This window comes from Diceros bicornis, chromosome 33 (genome assembly GCF_020826845.1).
Source record: "Diceros bicornis minor isolate mBicDic1 chromosome 33, mDicBic1.mat.cur, whole genome shotgun sequence".
In the NCBI taxonomy this organism is placed as follows: Eukaryota; Metazoa; Chordata; class Mammalia; order Perissodactyla; family Rhinocerotidae; genus Diceros; species Diceros bicornis.
In genome coordinates this window covers 32,467,168-32,489,349 of record NC_080772.1, presented here as the reverse complement: position 1 = coordinate 32,489,349, position 22,182 = coordinate 32,467,168, and the positions used below count along the sequence as shown (strand labels likewise).

The 22,182-nt window shown below is 37.9% G+C and overlaps 1 long non-coding RNA gene across 2 annotated transcripts in view; it reads right to left on the bottom strand.

The window, feature by feature from the left end:
- LOC131396592 (uncharacterized) overlaps positions 1-22,182 on the bottom strand; it is a 90,564-nt gene that overhangs the window by 20,780 nt on the left and 47,602 nt on the right. The gene's annotated exons all lie outside the window — the stretch shown is intronic.

The window sequence follows — 22,182 nt, the reverse complement described above, 5'->3', positions numbered from 1 at the left end:
CAAGGTGATCTAGTTCAGGTCCCCCAAGTAGAGGGATGTGGTTAGGGATCACACTTTTCGACCCCCTAATTTTTTACTTACAAATGTCCTGGGATTTGTAGTAGGCAGATGCAGGGGGTGAGGGAGGGCAACAGTAAAATAATCAAACAGGAATAAAGCAAGTCGTAGGGCAAGGTCAAGTGTCTCTCCTGCTGGGCAAAAACAACATGGGGCCCTGAATTATGAAGAGGTGAGGTCCTCAGAAGACACTGAAAGGAGAAACTGCTAGGACAGATTCTAGTGGGAGCAGCCCATGGAAGGTGTAGCTCGAGAGAAAGTGAAAGAGTTTGCTATGGCTCCGTTCCTACATGGAGCCAGGAAACCCGGCAATGACTCTGCATTGACCATCTGCAGTGCCTTGCACCTGGCTCTTCCCAAATATCAGGCTTCCTTTTTGGGAAACTTTCTGGGGATTGGCCGTCAGAGAATACTTTTTCTGAAAACCCTCTCCTTTATATATTTTTTGTCTTCAAGCCATATATATATAAATATAGATGTATAAATATTTTCTTTGGCCAAAGAAATGTCCTGTCTTTTGTCTGTTCTGCAAACCCTTGTCTCCTTTCTAATTTCTGAGTAAACTCTTTTCTCTTTTCTTATATCCTTTAACAATAGCACTTAGTGACCCTTAAAATTCAGTTTGAATGAAGGAAAATAAATTCCCTTTTGGCTTAATCTTCAAATCCAACCAGGTACTGAGGTGAAGAAGTAGTTGCACCCAAATGCAACTTCTAATGCAACCAAAAAAAGGGGGAAAATGAACATCTATATCCTGCCATATATTTACTAAATGCTCCATGGTGCCTGCATGCAATAAATATTAAAACAATAGATAATATTTCGGTTTGAGCACCAAAACATGATGTTCTATCATGTAGATAGAACAGAGCTGTGGCCTTTGCAATAAATTACCAATGTTAAATTTAGGTTGCTATTGCTCATAAGTAAAAACACGTTTCTCTATATGTTTGCATAGCTTTTATCTCCCTGTCTATCCTGTAGATATCCACTGTACCAAAGTGAACCACACTTAGAACAATGCATTACAGCGTGATCATGTAAACCAAAAGTGTTCTTGAGTCCTCCACACAGAATGGTAGTAGCAGTGAGTGATAATTAAGGATTTGAAAACCTCCAAAGGGTGAGTGGAATTCACAAGAGCCTGAAGCATGGACTGCTAGACTCCTTCCAACCTGTGCTTTAATTCAGTGCATTTGCATCTCAGCCCAAACCAAGTAAGACAACTTATCAAAGCCCTTGCCCCATCAAATGGCAAATTTTAAAAAATTTTTGTACCTCCTTGGTACTGTTTCTCTAAATTTCTAAAACCATTTGTATGTCTCCCATGGGGAAGACAGGTCACTTACTTGATCCCTACTTTCTGTGCTTCTTAGACACCCAGGCCTTCTCTATTTTCTTTGACCCTCAGAGTCCTGAAGTTCTAATAGTCCAATGGCCCTGTGCAGCTTCTGAAGCCAATTTACTAGCACATTCCATTTCTCCCCCCACATCATCTTAGGTGAATTTTCCTAAATTTAAAGCTCCTTCATCTCACAAAGCTGTACCATTCCCCTGTCCCACCTACTGCTTTCGCCTGGAGTCTCAACATCCACTAGAAAAAGATTGGATTTGTAAAACCCCTGACTGAAGTTGGTCTATGAAAATTTTGGCCCACTGAGAGAGCCAAATTCACTTCACCTCATCTCTCCTGTACACTTTTTATTGCTTTCCCTTAACTTTCCTTCCTCACTTGGTCCACATTTGTTTACAGCATATGAGCTAGCATTGACATAAATGTGTTACCAACAAAGAACACATTTCTTTTCATTATTAACATTATCTGCCCCATAGGATTAGGCTCAGATAACTATAAAGTAGAATTATGATATATTCAAGTTTTCAAAAATTATCACCACTCTTCTCCTCTTTTGACAAGGGACTGAGCAGAGAGTTTGGCAATTTAAGACTTATATCCAATTAGAGTAGAAACACAGGTATTGCCAAACATCAGTGCTGCAAAATACCATTTTTGCAGCCCTATCAGTAATATTATTTTCTAGTAAGCAAACATTTCTTCACTTAATCCCATATTAGATTGTACCTCTGTCAATGTTTGTAATGAAGGTGAGCAGTTTGTTTTTTGGCCCCAGGACATGCTGTTAGAAATAAAATGTGCAACTTCCACTGTACCTTTGGGAAGCATTTAGACATCTGTACACTTTACATTGTCTTTCCTACGTTGCCATAGAGAGTATCATCTTGTCTTCTTCTTTGGCAGCTCTGAGATAATATACAGAGCTGGTGTGGAGTTAGGGAATGCCATTTGGAGACTCCTCAAAGCGTTCTCAAATATAATTCACTTCCTTTGGAAATATGTATTATCGGTTCTTCCAAAATACAATTTAATTATGCACTTTCATAAAATGTCATCATCCTAGTACACTTGACATTTTTAACACATATTCTATTCCTGTCATCTCTATCAATGACAAATGACAGAATAAAGGCCTCGTTAAAAAATTATATCATCCAAGGCATTTTATACAATTATGGGCAATTAGAATTTATAAAACATTTAAATGAATTTCGCTTTTCTTTTAAAGCCCATGAAGCTCATAAGAAAGCCAAAGCAAGCACTGAACACTCAATCTCTCAATCAAAAGGCAAGATTTTGAACCAGGTGCCAGACGGAATCCTGGCAGCATCACTACCTCACCTTTGACCTTAGACAAGCACCTCCTCCTTCCCAAGATTGTTTCTTCATTTGCAAGACTAGAGAACTAAATTACAAGCTTTCTAAGATTCTTTCAGGCAATAAATTCATAACCTCTTAATATTTACTGGGTATCTATATGTCCAGAACTTACTAGATGCTATAAGAGATCTAGACATAGCTCTTATCTTGAGTTGCTAATAGTCTATTTTTGTAAGAAATAGGGAAAACATTAAAGCACAATAAAGGACAATTAATAAACAATTACCAGAGTATTTACTAGAGATTGTGTGGTAGCTAACCCGTGTCATAGAAACTAAGAAAAGGGAGAGATAAGTAACAGAAATCTCTACATTTAAGTTTAATAAGAGCATCCAGATTCTCTTCAGGTGAACTATAGCCTGCTTTTCTTAGAAAATCTACACCAGATGAAATTATATCCAATTCAACTTGTATTTATTGAATACTTTCTACATAACTAGTTAACTTATTTCAACACAAAATTTTCCTTTCCTATTTTGTTTCATCACTGTTAGTTCTTCTACTAAACTTTGAATCCTCAAAAGCTCTTTGGAATTGTTTTTAGTCCTTTCTCCCTTAATCTAGGAAGTCACTCAGTGTTACCCAGCAACAAAGTAGTGTAGACAGAGTTAGGATTCAGGTTTTCTACTATTTAATTCTCCCCTATGCCCAGTGCCTCTATTACCACACTCTCCTGGGCGAGCTCCCTCTTAACAGCGCTTCCTGCACACTGCCACAACAAGCATCCTCAAATCACTCCTTTTCTGCAAATCCCATCAGACTATACCAGGCAACTCAGGCAGTGAGAAACCTTATAAATCATCTAGTCCTGTTTCTCTCCGCCACCCACAGGCACATCCTGTAGCAACTACAGAATGGCAGCGTCCAGTGCTATTAAGTGATTACTTAGTGCACTGACACTGTCAGGATTTCATCCCAAATTGGGACTTTTCCCACAATCAACCAACATAAATTTTCTCATTTATGAAAATCAAAACATAATTCCTACCTTAAGAGTTACCATGAGAAATAAATGAGACAGTCTGTGCCTAGTATACAGTAAGTGCTTCATGCTGTATTAACCATGAATTTTTATTCTCTATATGCTGATGCTTTGACATCTGGGGCCCTAATGACCTGGGAGGGACTGCCCTTCTCAGGGTTAGCTAATTCCTAGTGATATCGAACAACTTGCCCATGAGCGCAACTTTCACATGCAAATCAGTCAATGCAGAGCCCACACACCCAACCCTCTCTTCATCAGCCTCTCACATTGCAGGCCACTATCCATCTGCCCTAATCACCCTAGGGCCAGATACCAAACTATTGGTGAAGCTCCTATACCCCATAGCCCACTGAAATCATTCAAACTAGCCAAAGCTAGTCTGCTTACCCTGCCTTGCCTATTCCTTCTCATGGAAACCACAACAAAGGATCTTGCCCATATTTTCCCCTCAGCGTGAGCAACTGACCCTTCTGACTGACACTGGTGCTTCCCTGTGAGGCCCTGTGTTGCGTGCCATGCCTCCTGATTCTAGGGGTCTGTGAATATAATAAACTTCTTCCTTTATGACAATCACTCCCATGTCTCAGCTGCCCATAAAACAAATACATATTAGTTTTTCCTTTTCTGACCCTCCCCAAATGATGGATATCCCATCCTTAAACTTCAGCATCCCCAACTGTGACTCCTAGAATTCTCTCCTGCCTAGTAAACTCATAACCAAGACATATTATGTTTTATTTACCTATGGCCTGGCTGTCTCCCCTGTCCCTCTTTCAATAGATACATCCAGTCTTGGGTAGAGTTCTACATTTTTCAAATGGTTTTCCCATGTCTCAGGTCGTTTTCCTCCTAGATCTGATGTTCTAACCTACATTCTAGATTTTTTCCTATGTAGTTTTTCTTTTCTTAGAATAAACAAAACTTGGTTTTAGTCTCAAGTCTACAAACTTTGTCTGTGTAGGTACTCCAGAACCCTCATCTTACCTCTCAACACACTCAAAAATGAAAAGGCAGGATTGTGTTAAGAGCGAGAACAATGGATTAAGAAAGATTTGATTTTAAAAACTGAATCCACTCTCTGCAGTTCTTGGACAAATTGCCTAGCCTCTCCGAGACTCAATTTTTCACTTGTAAAGTGCAGACAATCATACCACCTATATCATAGAGTGGTTATAAATATTAAATGAGATTAACGTATGTAAAGTATCTGATATACAGTATGCTCTAAAAATGGTAGCTCGTATTGCTGGGATTTTAATTGTGGTGGGTACGATGGTAATGTCAGTAGTAGTGATTATTATAAAAACAAGGTCATCACTGAAAATAAACTTTGTAAGCGCCTTTAAAATGTTTATATCTGTCACCTTGGAAAAGTATGGCTCAATATTTGGTTTTAAAATAATGGGCTTTTTTGCATATCTCCATGTAAATTTAAAAACAAGTCCAACCATTTAAATATCTATCGTGTAGAGGCAATTCTTTTTGGATCAAACTTATTTTTTAAAGGAAGAGCATCCATTCGTTGGCTGTATGTGTTCAGTGTTCATTTGCTTAAAACATGTCTACCTCCAAATATACAACAGAAAAATAAAGATTAAGTGTACATTTGTGTAACTCTGCATAGGTTAACTTTTCTCATGCGTTGTCATTGGATCCTTACAAAAATCTAGTGATATGAGCATAAAAAGAGTGTCATGAGCATAAAAGCATCGTTATCACCATTTCACACATGAAGAAACTGAAGGAGGGAAAAGTAATTAAAATTAGTAGAATGTCTAACTTTATATATAAATGATTTTCATAATAACCGTGACTACTCCACTAAAATGGCTCTTGTCAAGGCCACTTAATACCTCCAAATTAACCAATCCATCACTTACTTCTATGTCTTTATTTTATTAAAGCATTTGACAAAGTTGACCCCTTCTCTTTTCTTGAAATATTTTCTTCACTTAGCTTATTTGACACTGAATTACCCTATTTCTGTTCCCACTTTCTCTTCCTCCTTCTTGGTCTCTTTTTGCTGGATGCATCCCTTAGTCCTGACTTTAAATTATGGAGTAGCTCTGATTTTTCTCTTCTTTTTCTATAATTTCCATTTAGATGACCTCCTGCAGTCCTACTGCCTTAAATATCATCTAAATGTTGGTGACACCCGGACTCACGCTGTAGCCCCAGACCCGAACCCCATGAACTGCAGACCTGAATATTTACTACTTACAGTACCTCTCCATGGAGGTCTTACAGACACCTCAAAACCTAACTTATCCAAAACAAGTATATTTATTTCTGACCCCAACTCTAATACCATCTCCTCTCCCAATCTTCTCATGTCTAAAATGGTTCCTATCATCCACCCAAAGTCCGAAACAGAGTGCTCATTTTTCCTAACTTCACAGAGCCAATCCTTCAGGAAATCTTGCCTGCTCAACCTGCACAGCATATCCCCCGTCTACAACTTCTCCTTTCCACAGCTCTGTCTCAGGCTCAAGTTTAATTATTTCTTACTTGGACTACTGAAATACCTTTTCACTAAGGTCTCAGCTTTCATTTTTGCTCTCCTACGTTCCATTCCCTATGAAAGAGCTCCAGTAATCTTTATAAAACATACATAGATTGTATCACTTATCTGTTTAAACCCTCTGAAGGCTTCCCATTATTGGCAGAATAAAGCTGAGCTCATGATCATGGCTCCAAAGCTCCTACATCATCAGTTCCTTGCCTACCTTTCTGATCACTTCTGGTACAACACTCCTCATTTATCACATTCCAACCATACGAGACACCTTTCTCCGTTCCTTGATCTTGTCAAAATTCTTCCCACCTCAGGGCTTTTTTACAAAAATTCCTCTGCCTGAAATGCTTTCCCCCTATATTTTCAAATGGTTGGCGGCCTCTCGTCATTCAGGTCTTTGTTCAAATATATACCCAGGACCTAGTAAGAGCTCAACCAATGTGGGCTGCATCAGTGGCATGAATGAATGAAATGGCACCCCCTCAGAGAGACTCCGCCTGAGTATCTGAAGTACACCCATCTAGGTATCTGTCTCAGTCATTCTTTAACATTACTATGTTTTATTTTTCTCACAGAACTTATCACTCTCTGGAATTATTTATTTTCAGATTACCTGTTGATTAGCTGCATATGCCACAAAAATGAAATGTCATGAGTGCAGGGATTGTCCCTGCCCTTATGCTCAACTGTATCTCCAGTGCCTGGAACAGTGCCCAGTTAAAGGAATATCACAATGATAGCCACTTTGTTGAATGAATAACAAGTGAATAAATAAATGAACCCATTTTGCAGGTGAAGAAAATGTGACTCAGAGAGGTTAAATAAATTTCCTAAGATCATACAGGTCATATAGATTTGTGGCTAAACAAGGATTCCACGCTGAAACTGTTGGATCTCAAATTCCTTTCCATTTCCAATATGCCATGGTAGGTGGAACTTGAGATCTGGACAAGATGTGTAGACTCATTTCTCCCTGTTTCTCCTACTAACTATAACTATAAATTCCAGAAATAACACAAGAGGCAATCAAAAGAAAACTCTGAAAGGCGATAAAAGGAAGGAGAACTGGTTTCGGATCCCAGGACTAGAAAAAATAATACAAGCGCAATTTACACGCACACTCTTCTCAACCTAGCAACAGCAGACAGGCTCATTCTTTCCCTTGGTGGATTGGAAGTCTCTCTGACAACACCAGATGAGCTCAGCAACACCCATAAGGGAATGGATAGGGAACCTCACTAACAATAAGCTGCCAGAGGAAGTGCTCTCCTCTGCACAGGGCCTGACATGCCCCTCCTTCACCAAGAGATAGGGGGTAGCTGGAAAGAGGGATCCCGCCACAACCTCACTTGGACCTGGAAGACTCATAGTCCCTGTGGGCTGAGGCTCCTCCCCTCCACCCAGAGACGCCAGCTCCCCAGCCCCAGAAAACCCCTTGAGTCCTCTTGGGCAGCACCAGCAGGGCCCAATAGCAACCATATCAGTAACCGATTAACCAAGTAGACCAGAATAACACTGCAAATGCTCTGAAAGTTAAACTGAACCACAGACCAAAACTGTAGCTAAGGCCTGTGTACTAATCAACAGGGTAACTGCCTGATAAATATGAGATTTAAATAGGATCCAGAGTGTCCTATCAAAATAGATGAGATGTGCAGGATACAATCAAACAGCACTCATCATGTCAAGAATCTAGAAATCACAACTTGAAAGAGGAAAGACAATCAAGTGATGCTAACAGCAAGATGAAGCAGATATTGGAATTATCTGACAAGGATTTGAAAGCAGCCATCATAAAAATGCTTCAATGATCAATTACAAATTCTCTTAAAACAGATGGAAAAAATGGAAAATCCCAGCAAAGAAATGTAAATAATAAATATTAACTAAATGAAAATCATAGAACTAAAAATATGATAATAGGAATAATAAACTTGCTGGATGGTCTCAATAATAGTGGAGACGACAGAGGGTTGAATCAGTGAACTTGAGGAAAGATCAATAGAATTTAGTCAGTATGAAAAAGAGAGAAAAAAGACCAGGAAAAAAAAATGAACAGAGACTAGAAGACTTGTGGGAATATAATAAAAAGTTTCAACATTCATATCATTGGAGCCTCGGAAATCAAGGAGAAAGACAGTAGGGCTGAAAGGGTATTCAAATAAATAGTAGCTGAAAGCTTCCCAAATTTGGCAAAAGACACAAACCTACAGATTCAAGAAGCTACATAAACCTTAAACAGGATAAACCCAAAGGCATTCTTGGCAAAATTCATCATAATTAAACTTCTGAAATCTAAGACAAAAAGAAAATTTTGAAAGCACTCAGAGAGAAATGATGAGTTACTTATAGGAGAACGTTCATTCTAATGACAGTAGATTTCTCCTATGAAACCATAGAGGCCAGAAGGAAGTAGCTAAATTTCAATATTATGTTTTTTTCCTAAACAAATAGGAAGAATCATTAACTATCACAAATATGTAGATAAATCTCTAGTGCTACTTACCTGGAAGCAGACTAGATCAAGTTGCAGTGTGAGAAGCAGCTCTGTGCAAATCAATGCCTAGAGTTCCACTGGAGGCATCTCTTTGAGGGTCTCCTGGGTCTTCTCTACATGAATTTCTTATTTAATGCATAGCCTACATGTTATGTCCTTAGCAGGATTTCTAAATTTGAGAAAATCTATCCAACCACTTTCGCTATATGCAATAACCATCAGAGAGAAACTTAATTTTATTTACATAGATTAGCCAGGAGAGCAAACTCTAGCTTGGTACTTCATGCATTTTATAGATGCACACTCAATTTTCAACATTGTACTAAAAGCTTAAGTTTAGTCTGACCATGCCTTGCCTCTAAAAATGGACAGGCGCTCTGGAAATGGACATGGTATTTATTTTTGTGGATATATATCAAATACAGTTTTCAAATTTCCTTATAAGATTAGAAACCCCATTGAAAGATTGCAAATGCTTAGTATTTAAATGGTAGGGAACTACTAGGAAAGATAGAGGGGAAAATAAGATTGCTGTTTATAGCTTCTTTAAAAGTTACTGCCATTGTTTGACCTTAGCATACCATTTTATTTAAAATATGCTTGTTTTATATATACAAAACTTCTTTTGAAATGATTATTAGACAGTTAATAAGTCTTTTGAGGACTAAAGGCAGTCTGTTAAGTATGTAAGGTATCTCAGCTTTGCCTCTGATAGTATATATCCTCAATGAAATGTAACTTGAAAATGGATTTTCTTATCATCCATGAAAAAGTATAAACTTAATCTAGGTTCAATTTCTTTATCTCAATACCCTTTTAATTGACACTTTGCCTCACCTAATGAAAAAGCACTCTCTCCACAATCACAACTATTAGAATCTTATTTTGCCCTTGTCAAGACTAACAGACAGCAAGTTGAAGCTTAAACACTGATAGCTGAAAATCTTCTCATCCAAAAGCCTGCAAAAATCTTCAGTATCTTGACTGAATATATATCTATTATTCTTTATACCTAACTTCAAGAGGATTTAGAATGACAGATAACAAGATTCAAGAAAGTCTTAATGCACTTTAATTCTAGCTTTAGAAGTATTAGGTACTGCGATTTTTTTTTCCTTTAAAACATATTTAAATACACAAGAGGAGCTAAAGGTAAGTTATACAGACTTCTTAAAATATACCATTTACTGTCTGTCTTTTTAAAAATAATTCAATTTGTTCACCATCCACGAAAAAAAGTATATCCGCTGGGATATAGCTGAGTGTAACTCTACATTAGCAGCCAAAAGCAATGTAAATCCACAAACAGAGTCCATAAGTTTCTGAAATTCTCAATCTTTCTTTGTTAAATAGCATAAATTATGATACTGGTAGTGAAATCAGAGTTCTACGGGTGATTAGAGAACTTTTTAAATAATACGTAACTCATCTATATGATGCAATACCATGCATATATTAAAAATCAGGTCCTCACAGTATACACAAAAGTGGGAAAATGCTTACTCTTTATTGTTAAAGAAAAACAGAATATGAATTGTATTTCTGGAGCATCCAGATTGTTTATATATTTCTTACTCTTGTTTATTGCTTTGTATTCAAATAAATTTCAAATATATGCATGTAAACCCTGACAGTAAGTCACAGCTGAGTTTGTATCAGTTTACCCAACTCACCAGCTGCTTTATTTTCATTGAGTCTATCTAACACTACTCTTGCCTCTAGGAGCGACGATTTGCTTTTAGTCAATTAAGAAGACACACAGAGTTTATCCGTGACGTCACCAAGATGGACAAGTAGGAGATCCCACAAAGAGCAACAATTAGACGGCTATCCAAGAACAAAAAGAGCATTGGGAGAGCTCTGGGGTCCACTTAAGAAATTTCAGCAGCACAGTGGAACAAATGGCTTGAGAATAACTGCCCAAAATGGGAAGGAAGACAGCTTCGTTTTGCCTATATCATCCCATCTCCCAAGCTGCAGGGCTCAGCAGCAAGAGGGAACTTCCCAGCTAGAAAGAGTTCCCTTTGCAGAGGAAGGAAGAGCAGGTTGAGCGACCAGCTTCCTCAGCCTTTCAGGGCACTGCGTGAAGGTCCCGCCTTGTTTCCACCCCACCCGGAGACCTGCAAAGCTGAGACATACAGAGATGGCTCAGAACAAGGAAGAAAAGCAGGGGCTACCAGTAGCAGCCACACAGTGGAGCAATCGGGGTTCCCAATAACCTACTCTGCACACAAACCCCGCTGCTTTTGCCACGGAAGAAAACAGACCCAGCACAGCTGTCATCACCGGCCTCCTCTGCCGTGAGCCTGCAATGAACCAGCAGCCAGGGTTGTGCACACTGACAGCCAGAGGCACTGGCTGGTTCGTGGGAATGTAAATTTGTACAGCCACTATGGAAAACAGCATGGAAGTTCCTTAAACATTTCAAAATAGAACTACCTATGATCCAGCAATCCTACTTCTAGGCACATATCCAAAGATGATGAAATCACTGTCTCAAAGAGATATCTGGACTCCCACATTCATTGCAGCATTATTCACAATAGCCAAGACATGGAAACAACCTAAGTGTCTTTCAATGGATGAATGGATTTTAAAATGTGATAGATATATATATAAATACAATGGAATATTATTCAGCCATAAAAAAGAAGTAAATCCTGCCATTTGCGACAACATAAATGGACTTCGAGGGAATTATGCTAAATGAAATAAATCAGACAAAGAAAGAGAAATACTGTACAATCTCACTTGTAGGTGGAATCTAAAAACATTGAACTCATAGAAACAGTAGAACAGTGGTTGTGAGGGGCTGAGGAGTGTGGGAAATGGGGAGAAGTTGGTCAAAGGATACAAACTTTCAGTTATAAGATGAATAAGTTCCAGGGATCTAATGTACAGCATGATGACTATAATTAACAATACCCGTATTGTATACTTGAAAGTTGCTTTGAGAGTAGAACTTTAATGTTCTCACCATAATGACAACAATTATGGTAATTATGTGAGGGGAAGGATGTATTAACTAACCTTATTGTGGTAAATATTTCACAATACATACATGTATGTAATCATTTCATTATACACCTTAAACTTACACAATGTTACATGTCAACTATGTCTCAATAAAGCTGGGGGAAAAAAAAAAACAAGACACACAACTTTGTAAGGTCAGAAGAACAAATAGTTTTCCAATATGGTCATGTTGTGAGTCAATGAATATAGAAACACTTGTTCTTAAGAAGTAAATTCAAATGGTAGCTACAGTTTCAGATATGCTTATCTTCAAACAGATGTAATAAAAATCTTCAGAATCCTCCAGCATTTCAGATAAAATCTACTAAAATGACCATGAGTGACAACCTTGACTAGTGGCATCTAAATCATAAGAATCATGTTCTGTAGTAAGAGAATAGAATACAACTGGGGAAAGTTTGAGTTTATGTAAAGAATGGTGCCCTTTTTATGTACAGGTCCTCTGTTACGCACATTCATGATCTTGAAGCTGGGTACCTGAGTGTTACTGTAAATATTCCATACAAGCATGGTTACCCTCCAACTTTGCTCCCAACACAGACACAGATGAAAAGAATAAATAAACTTAGTTCCCATTAGATGTATTTGTTGAGTCCAAATGCTTGCTTCACAGAACATGCAAATTTATAGCTTATTAACTTGTTGTTTCCTTGTCTAACCAAAGGGGTCACTCAAGGTTCACAAGGATTTATGAGCCTATTTTGCAGGAGAAAAAGAATGCCTTTAAGGAAGTTACAACTACCAGATAACCAGCCCCCTGTGCTGCCACTGACGCCAAGAAGTCTGGTTGCCCAAGGTCTTATCTGAAGTGAAAGAAACATCGACTTTCCCTTTGTTTCCCCAAAATTCCACCTCCCAAGCCCCTTAGCCCTATGAAGACCCCCTGCTTTCTTCCTTTGTTAAGGCAGCTCTGAGTAAACCTATTCTCCCGCATTCTCATTTTGGCCAATTCAAATAAACCTTTCTCTACCTCCAAGCACCAGTGTCTCAGTGACTGGCTTACTGTGCACACTGATCTGAGCTTAAGAGGTTCAGTATAAATCTCATCTAATGTTTTGATCACAAATGAGAAATCTGTGTTCACAAAATCTATGTAAATTTCTCACTTCCCAAAGCTGGCAAAAGGCAGAGCTTAGATGTCTCAATATCAATTCTTTTCACTACATGAGACAGATTGTGGGATCCCATATCAAAATGTCTGAGAGAGTTATAAAGGAAGAATGGGTAGGTGATAGGCTACTCCAGTCATCTACATATTAGATGAGTAAATAGCACCACCATTCCCCCAGTTGCTCAAGACATAAGTTTTTTATGCTTCTCTTTCCCTCAATACATTTATCAATCTATGAGCAAGTCTTGTCTACTCTACCTTGAAATCATATTTCAAATCCTTGCACTTTGCTCTGTCCTTACTACCATCACTCTAGTCCAAGGCATAACCATATCTTACTTGGCCAATGCAACAGACTTGTGACTGGGCTTCCTAAGTTTACTTATGGCCCCTTCTAGTACATTCTTCACATGACAGTCAAAAAATATAAACTAAATAAAATATTGCCACTTCCTACTTACAACTTCTTATTTTGGCTCATACGTAATTCTTATTACTACAAGATTTATCCCCACTTGTGGCACTTCTCAATTTTCTCACCTATTATCTACTTCTCTCCTGACACGCTGACCTTTTTTTGGCTCCTCACATGCAACAAGCTCATCCGTAGATTTAGGGTGTTTGCAATAAACTGCCCCCTCCTCTCAGCATGTTCTTCTACCTGATCTTTGCATAGTTGCCTTCTGATCAATCAATTCCATGTTTCAATGTTACTTTTTCAAAGAGGCCTTTCCTAGCCTCCCAATTCAAAGTGACCACACAAACACTTTCTATCACATCATCCCATTAAATTTTTCTTTGTAACACTTACCACCATCTATTTTAATATTAGTATGTACTTATTACTGACTGAGTCTTGATTGTCTCTCTGTTTCCCCATCAGCATGAGTCTAATCCAAATGAGCAAGGACCTGGCCCCTTTTGTTCACCCCTGTGTCATCAGAACAGCCTGATGTAGAATGAGTGTCCCATAAATAATTGTTGACTGAATCAATGGCCTCAATTATCTTTCAGCAACAGAGCCTTCTTTTCTTTTCATCCTATAGTCCCCTTAAAACACGTAAAACTCAGAGGTAGATCTGATATCTAATGTTTTATCTATCACAATACTTCCTATCATCAGAGTTAGCCAAACTACAATAGTTTTATTCTTGTTATCATTTTAGTATTTTCTTTTCTATGTCTGTTCAGGAAATCCATTTAATCCTCATTAAGGAAAAGTCATCCATAGTCAATGAATAATAATAACTGAGATCAAAGTAGATATATTCAATAACTTAAGCTCATAAATTAATAGATAATAACTCAATATAGCAATGTCATTTTGAATGTGGGAAGCCAAAATATGGTAAAACAGCTTTAGACACAACACATACCATCAGGACAATAACATTGCATTCATGGCTCAAAATAAATTAGCAAACAGAATGAATAGCAAGCCAAATGCAAAATAATGAGGAGGAGGAGAGAGGAAAAGGAAGAGAGGAAGAAGGGGAAAGATATTACAAAAAAATTCAACTATAAATGAAAAAGAAAAAATCATCATGGGCAGTTGGAATGTGTCCAAGTATCATAATCCCTGTGCCAATGGTTTCCAAATCAGAAACACCAGGGAAGCATTTTAGAAATACAGTCTCAAGTCCGAGTCACCGATATTCATATTTCAAAGGCTTGGAGTGGAGACCTAGAATCTATATTTTTAACAACTATCCCATGCTATTCTGAGTTTGAAAACCATTGATTTAGTCCTACAATCTGCATTTTGCAGATGAAGAAGCAAAGATGCACAAAAATTCTTGATACCTATCCCACTAACCAGCGAAGATTAAGTTCCCATACATTTTTTTGGATACTAAAAGATCACTCTATAAGAGTTTTAAATACTCCAGAAAAATAGATGAAGGAACTGGGCCAGTGGTGTGATTAATAAGCACACCTGAATGTATCCTATGGACATACTCCCCAAGGAGTGCTTCACTGTTTAAAAGCACCTCACATGAAGCAAGTGCCATTCTATAACTTAAATTTTTGTTTTGATTACTTGGGCTCAAAGTAGGAAATCAAGTAGAGAGAAATCATAGAGGCTAGTTATAGAGCTATTGTAGAAATTAAGTAAGAAGTGACATTGCTAATGTTACATATTCTTAGGATTATATTCTCTAAATTTCTCTGTTATCCTTTACACACATCATATCTTGCATACTTGATTTGTAGACCATGAAATAAAGAAAGAAGAGAACGTCTACTTATTAAAAGGATTTATGCTCCTTTTTGAATAAATGTCCTACACATTTTCCAGTGATTCCTATAAAAATAAAGATACTCTACCATCTTAATTTCTAAAATAGCTCAAAAAGAAAGAAGTTCTTAGTCATGAACAAATAAACTGATGGGTAAACAGTATAAAATGATCAAATATTTCAGAAAAATATCTTTCTTAAAGACTTTTTTTCAGAAAAGTACTATTTGCCCTTTATCTCTTTGCTTAATCCCAAATCACCATTAAGTGTTTTTCTTCCTACTTAACTTGATTTGACAAAGAAAAGAAACTAATGATATGAATAGCAGTCTCCTTAAAAAAAAAAAAAAAAACTTAAGAATCTGGTATCAGTGTTCAGAAAGTCAGAAAAGCAAGAAAAAAAGTTTTTACATTGAAACCAACACCTAAGTTAATTTTGTTTATGGTCTCTCTGCTAATTAGACTAGCTAAAAGAGAAGCTCCAAATTTAGTATACACAATGCAGCATTTGCAGTGTCTAATTTAGTATCTCTAGGAAAAACAACAATCAAGTTTGCATGCATTGATTTTTTTTCCACTAAAATCTCATGTAGTTTATTGTTCATGACTTAATTATCCATAGTTCTATAACTTTAATAAAACCTAACTCAATTAAGGAAGTTTAAATTTATTCCAAATCAGCTTGCAACACTTGCAAAAAAAAGAGTTTAGCAGAAAAAAGTTAACAAGGGCAAAAGTTACCTTGTAAGAAGACCTTTTGGTTGTTAATTTAAACTTTTTAATAGGCAAATTAAAGGTCATTTGTAAAATAAATGACCAAGTAAAATTTTTGATGTTTGTGAGAATGAGCAAGTGTTATAAACAACTAGTTAATGAAACATTCTTATGGAAAGAATGGATTAAGTTCACACTTTATGCTAACAACTACAGGTTCAAAGAGGGGCCCTACTAGTTATACATTTGACAGTATTATTATCCACCCAGTCGGCCAACCACAAACCCAGGTCAGAGTTCACTCAAAAGAACACTGACTGGACTCTGGACCAAGATGGCGACATAAGAACATCCTGAATGTCCCTCTTCCCATGCACTCAGGAAATGTACAATTCCCTCTGAGAGAAACCAGAAATTAGCTGAGGGACTCCTACTCACGGGGCAAAAAAGAAAATATGCATATCAAAATGGTTAGGAAAGGCTAAGATCATCTCTAGCCATCACCCCACCCCTGGGGACAGCCTCATACAATCTGGATGGAACCCTCAACTCCCAGCTTCTCCCAGAGGAGAGAGTTTGGACCACACATCTAGTGCCTCAGTGTCAACTGCCCCACCTGAGAGATGGACCCCTAAGCACCTAGCTCGGAAAGCCAGTGAGGCTTGTGCTCACAAGTCCCACAGGACTACAGCAAACAAAGATGCAGTCCTTAATGGGCCTGCAAGCAGGGCTGCAGCTATCCCTACAGGGCTCAGCGCAGAGGGAGCAGGCAAAAGTCCACATCTTCCAGTTTCTCCCTGGAAGAGGTTTGACTGCATAATTTACAAGCTGCTGCCTGAAGGTCTGACTTCTAATTAGCATGCATCAGGGCTGACTACAATCTCCCCTGAGCCTGGAGGAGCCAGTGGGGACTTCCCCTGCCTTCTTCCTTCAGCTGATGCCAACAATAAAACCAAGTCACCAGTATCCCCCTGGAAGTGGCTTGTTCAAACATCTAGGGCCCTAACTATTAAAGCTGCTGCCTGAGGAACAAGCCCCCAGATCACTGAGCTCTAATAGCCAAGAGGGCTCAGCATTCAGGAGTCTCACGAGACAATAGCAAACGAAGAAACACTTGCTAATGAGCAAGCAAGCAAGCACTTGCCCGCAGTGGCTATTCTCCCAGGGCTCAGCACAGAGGGAGCAGGCAAAAACTCTTCTCTGAGTTTCCCCCCTGTAAGGGACTTAACTACATTCTTGTAGACGGCCATCTTCTTCCAGTGTCTTCACAGTCTTCCCTCTGTGTCTGTCTGTGTCCTAATCTCTTCTTATAAAGACATGGGTCATGGTCATAATGGATTAGGGCCCATCCTACCAACCTCATTTAATTTTGGTTACCTCTTTAAACACCCTATCTCCAAATACAGTCACATTCTGAGACACTATGGTTTAGGACTTCAACATGTGAATTTGAGAAGGGACACATTTCAGCCCATAACACCATCTGAAGCTCTCTTGCATGCTCCTACTCCCACGGTCCTAGTTGAGACCTGTCTCCTGAGGTCTATCGTGGAATCTCAACCCCAGTCTGCCTGCACTCTATCTTCTACACTGCCCTCATTCTTGCTTTAGCTCTACCAAGATTTTAAAACAGGATAAAATTAGACCCCTTCGAATATGTTGCCCAAGGGTCAGTTCTTGTCTGGAAAACAAATATGTTGATAAAGTATGCTCTAAAAGCTTTTAAAAGTCTGCAAGCCAAAACAAAACAAAATCATTAGTCCTAGGGGTTAGCGCAGGAAAATATAGTAAATGTACTTTTATTAAATGCTAGTTGAGACATTAGAAAAATTTCATATACACCAAACACCACACCTATGCTTATGTTGATGCTTTGTATTCAGTAGACATTTCATTTCTTACCTATGAAATTTGTAAAAATTTAAATAAATTATATTACCTGCTACAGATAAGGATCAGCTCTTCTATTTTGCTTACTGCTATATCCCAGGGCCCAGAATCTACATAAAATTATCAAACACTACATTCCTGATAGGAGTGATAATGATATAGCACTTTGGAAAGTAATTTCTTCACATAAATTCAAAGCTTTAAAAATATTTATTGAGCCAGTAATTCCAATAAGATTCTAACTTAAGGACATTATTCTAAATATGGAAATCTTCTGCAGGAAGATATTTATTTCTGCACAAAAGTGTAACCCTGAGAAGATCATTTACATGTGTTTATAAGCGGGTCAAATCTTGAATAAAATAACAATAAAAATAATGGCTTAATAATGGGCCACTTACTATGTGTCACACATTAAGCTGAGTGTTTTACAAATATTAGCCAATTTAATCACCACAACAACACCATGAATTAAATATTATTATTCCTATTTTTATAGATGGAGAAACTGAGACTTAAGATTAAGTAGCTTGTCCAAATTTAAGCCACTATTCAGTGATGGAGCCAATGTACAAACTGCAAAATATAATTGATATTAGGATTCATTGCCCCCATTTCTGATATTTTTCAAGTCCGTATTCCCTTCAAGTCTACATTATTCTCATTCTTTCCCTCTCTCTCACTCAGAACTTAAGAATTTAAGTAAGTGTAGTATCCTTTCCAAGAGTCTTTAAATTTAAAAGAAGACATCTGAAAGAAACAACGATTAACCAATATCAGTGGCTCTCAAAGTGTCAGCTAGGAACCCATGAGAGTCCCTGAGATCTTTTCAGGAGACCTATGAGGTCAAAACTTATTTCATAACAAATCCAAGATATTCATTGCTTGTTTCACTCTCATTATTTTACAGTTGTATAATAGAGTTTTCCAGAAGCTACCTGATAGGTGTTATCTCAACAGACTGAATGCAGAAACAGATAAGAGAATCTAGCTGTCTTCTATGAAGCCAGACATTAATCATATTTACAAAAATGGGGGGGTGGGGATGCCACTGTTCTCATTATTATTATTATTATTTTTTTAGTCTTGGAAAATGTAGTTCTTTTCATGATAGTGTTATGTTAACATGTAATGGTCTTATTATAATATTTAAAATTTTTTTCTTTTAAATTTTAATACAGCAATATCAATAGATATAACTCACACAAACCAGAGCTCTCTGGGGTCCCCAGTCATTTTTAAAAGTGTGAAAGTGTCCTGAGATCAAAAAGTTTGAAAATCACTGACATCGATAAATTATTCAGTAATAATGAAATCCCTGTTAGTGGCTCCAGGTCAGCCAAGAAAACATTTTGGAGGATGTGACATTTCTAGCAGGTTCGATCTGTTCCACAGACGTGGAAAGCTACTCGACCCAAGTTTGCTTTTTAAAATTATATCCACCTCCAATATAAGGGACTAACAACTCATTTGTCGTTAAACCTAATAAACATTTTTTGGGCACCTACATGAATCAAGTATTTAACACAATCAATATTTGGCAGTGCTGAGACATCAACCTAAGTTTTCTTATTCCAGGTCAATTGCTCTTTCCCCTAGGTTGCCACTAAATAATGTTTTAAAGCAATTGATATAAACACACCCAAGAAGGAACATCACCACCCACTGTGCCAGTATGTTCTCTCTCTCTCTCTGTCTCTCTCACACACAAACACACAAACAACACTCACACACAAACACACACACACCCTTCCTTAATAGGAACTGACAGAGTTAGATTCACATTTTCTGAGATAAAAAGAGAAATCACTGTTCAACTTTTGTTCTCCTGTGGCAAAGTAGTCCCTTGATTATAACAATGACAGAAAAGGCTCTTGCTTCATTTCCATTGATAATAGCATTATTGAGCTATTAAGCTCTCCCCTGCATCACTTACTATTCTTGGTGTTTTCCATTCAGTATCTCAATCCTTGCAATAACCTGTGAGGTAAGTATTACTATCTCCATTTTACAAATGAGGAGACTAATGCTCAGAAAGAGTAAATAACTTGTCCAGGTCACACAGCTATTACATTACAGATATGGGATTCATACCGAAATTTCTCTGTGTGTAATGCCTCAGATTCTTAACCAGCTCTTTACTCTCCTTTGTAATCTTTAGTCTTATTAATTCTCTATGTGATGTGTGAAAAGGAGTTACTTGCTTGGCTGTCACACAGTTTGACAGCCCAGAGTAAAGGCAGTGGCTGGCTATGGTGATATGCTGCACAAAGGCATGGGGAAAACCAAGTTTTATTCCTATTGTCTACTAGCTGACTTTTCAGATAGTTTTAGTTCCTACTGTGTTATGGTTCCTCAAAGGTTTAAACAACAGGTCATGAAGCAAACGAAATGATTCATAGCAGTACTTATTCACCCAGCTATTCTGAGTTCAGTAAAAAATAATAAATTGACTCTCTTTTTTTAATGTTAACTTAGACACTAGAGAGAGCTTGTGCAATGTAGAGAGTATGGAAAGAAATATGGACACTGGCAAGTACAGTTAATTGAACATTTTATAGAACATTGAGAGAGTTCAGGGAAAGTGCATTTCCCATTTTTTATCTTCCCATGTTTAATGAAAATCCACCTATTATGACTGCATAGAAAAAGAGGAAATAAAAGAGAAGTATCATTTTTATTTCTACTTAGTAGTTCATCCAAGCATTTGAATCTGCTGGATCTAGAGGCAATACATGCAGAGAATCCGTTGAAAGAGACAGGAGAAAGCAAATACATCTGCCTTCAACCTTCCTCTCCAGACTAAAACCTTCCCTTCCCTGACCACACAGTCTAGCCTTAAAGTAAATTTTGAAATAGACAAAAATTTCCTTCAACTCCAGGGACTCCTGTTTTGTACTTTATCCCTCTTACCTTTCCAGTAGGGCACCCCACCCCATTCTCCCTTGGGTATCTGGTGCCCAAATGAACTGAAAAATGTACTTGATCGGCTTTGGTGGAATATGGTATCAGTGTCTGATACCATTTATATTTCATTGATGATAAAAATCCATAAGTTAGAAGAATAAAGCCTCAGGATGAAATTCCAGGAAATGTGATTATTGATTAGCAGCTGCGTTTTTGAAAAGCAAGTCCAGCCATATTGCTACCTTTTAAACCTAATCATTACATTTTTAAACCAAATTTTCAGTAGCAAAGTGTTTATAAATCCTGATGTTATTTTCTGCATATTCACTTTCTGATAATTATGTCTTCCATGAAATGTTTTAAAGGACATTTTATTTAAATTTTTTATAGCTTATACATATAGGAAAAAGGGAAAGAAGAAGGAAGGAACAGGAGGAGTCCAAGGGAAGGAAGAGAGAAAAACTGAGTTTTTATAAAGAAATGATGTTTTCAAGGGATTTCACTATTAAAGAACATTGAAGACTACCACTCTTCCTCCAGGGGGCCCCATGTCCTAAAAGAAAAACAAGGGTAAAAACCCAATAGGCAGAGCTCCTATTGGCTAGAGTAATATTCTGGATGTCAGACCATAATGCAAGAGCACACGTATAAAATTATGGAAAGGGCATATTATACTGACAGGACTCTGGCAACCAACATGCATGAAATGTTACACATAAAAGGAATCTCAGAGAGTATTGTAAGGGAGGAAGAAATTTTCCTCTACCCTTTTAGATTTTTCTGGCTGGTCTAAGAATTAAATTGACATGAGACCATATAACAGGAGAAAAATCAAACAAGGTTTATCCTAATAGCAACTGAAACCAAAAGACACAAGATCCAGAAAATTCACTCCCAAAAATAGTCTAAGGAAGCAAAGACCTTCATTGCACAGGCGGTAAGGATGGTGTTGTTCTCCAGGCTCCCACAGGGATTTTTCCAGCCCTAACAAGCAACAAAGGTTGAGACAGCAAAGGTCCCTTGTGGAATGGGACCCTTTATGACAAACTTCACTGAGAGCTGACACAGCCGGACAAAGACAGTGCATCTCGGAACCCCAGTCAATTCAACTGGTCACCAAGATGCATGCTGGTGTGTGCATCCTCTGGATGGCGGAGATCAGAAAGGATATTCTCACAAAGCCAAGCTCTCAAGACCTAGAATAAGACAAAAGGAAAAACTTCATCCTTTTTGTTTTTTTTTCTTATTTGCATATAACAGCTTTAGCTAAGCTTTGGGTCTCTTGGTGCCAAACTAATACCTAAGAGGGATGTGCTGTGGAGTTGGAGATTGTGTATGGTTTTTACAGTGTACCTCATTCCACAGATGTTTCCTTGAGGTTAGTGGGTGACCTAGTGTCCATCTAATCTGTTCCATGACCAACTTATCCTATCATGGGAGTCTTCTCAAGGTGGTGAGCACCCTAATGGCCCTTAAATGCTCTACCCATGCCCA